Source organism: Seriola lalandi, unplaced genomic scaffold (assembly GCF_002814215.2).
Source record: "Seriola lalandi dorsalis isolate HSWRI2012SDOR001 ecotype SW California unplaced genomic scaffold, Sedor1 jcf7180002054686, whole genome shotgun sequence".
In the NCBI taxonomy this organism is placed as follows: domain Eukaryota; kingdom Metazoa; phylum Chordata; class Actinopteri; order Carangiformes; family Carangidae; genus Seriola; species Seriola lalandi.
Window position 1 is genome coordinate 1827616 of NW_019525239.1, and position 1623 is coordinate 1829238.

The window sequence follows — 1623 nt, forward strand, 5'->3', positions numbered from 1 at the left end:
CTTCATCTTTCTGGATGATATGTGCATCATATTCAGCCTTACTTATATTTCTGTGCTTGAATGAAACACAAACATCACACTGATCTTTTCGTGGAATGAATACAGAATAGTTCTCTTCATGGAACACATCTGTAAAATGTCGTATCCCAACGGCCCTCAATCCAGCAGTTGCAGCTGCCTGTTGATATTCCCGATGTAGTTGGGAGATGGTTGTGCCTGGGTGAAGGAACTTCTTGTCTTTGTAGGTGTTTGTGCTTCTGCAGTAGTGTGAATCAACAGTAGGTAGGTCCCTCAACCAGTCTTTAAGGAAATCCTTGACTTCAGGTTCAAGCTTTGCATGCTTGCCACTTTTAGGTCCACTTTTAGATGCCACTTCTTTGTCATGGTCAGTTGTGTCTTTGTTCAGCCAGTGTGTAATGGTTCTTTCAGGGAGACCAAGTGTAGAGGAAAAAAGTGATTTGCACACTTTGAGACTCGTTCCATCCTGAAGCTTCAGTTGGAAGGACAATGAGAACTTGCGTCGGGATCCCTCAGCAACTTTCTTTTGCTTGATGTCAACCTTTTTGGCTAAAGTGGTGACATATAACCGACGTTCTTCCCAGGTCTTCATTGCCCATAACTTCTGAAATATCCACTGCCTCTGCTCTTCTGTAATTACTTGGCAGCCACGAGTTGAGACGCGCTGACAGAACTTGGAGATGCAGGGAGGACCCATAGTCTTTGCATTTATCTCTTTTCCACCTTTGCCCTTGTATGACATTCCTTTCAGACGTTTTTCCTTGGATTCATTTTGCTTCCATGTTCCTGTACTGAGGCATTTGTTTCTTTTCCTTTTGCCCATATTGTCTAAAACTTCCTCCTCATCCTGCTGTTCTGGAGTAGTTGAAACCATGGTTAGGCTATCTTCATGTTCAGGGGCAGAGGACTCATCACAAGGTGGGGTATAGTCTGGATCGATGACGACATCATCACCATTATCAACATCACTGTCATCGTCATAAATGTCCTCTTCAAGGTGTGTCAGCTTGACATCTTCAACAACTTTATCAGGAGTGTTTAAGGTATTGTCTGCACCTTCAGTAACAGAGTCTTGGTCTGTAATATGCTGCTCCATCTCTTCAACAGCAGTCTCATCAGTTTCAGTAAATGAGGCCTAATTAGTGTCAGCTTTGTCAAGTGCATCTCCTACCAAAAAGATGTAGTTACTTTGCTGACAAAAAAGCTGACTAAAAGACTGAATTTAAATACTAAATAACTGTAATATTTAAAGCGTAGCCTAAATTGTAGTAATCCTCATCACTTACAAGTAGGGGATGAGCCCTGAATGATCGAAATAAAGTCAGTGGCTGAGTAGCGTTTCATTTTTTTTGAAGCAGTCGCCATTTTGAAAAGCTTGTAAAATTCAAAAATCACATTGTCTTTTGACTTAGGCAAAAATAATATGGCCTAAGTCACACTTTTGACATAGGCCATTATACAACAGGGGTAGAATTGCATGTTCCCCTCAACTGAGGATTCAGGCGATTTTACCAGAGGTGGCCAGCATCATGAGGGGGTGATTTAGGCAAAAAAAACATTTTTGTCAAAAAATGACTTAGGCCATTATTTTAGGAAGGTGACGAT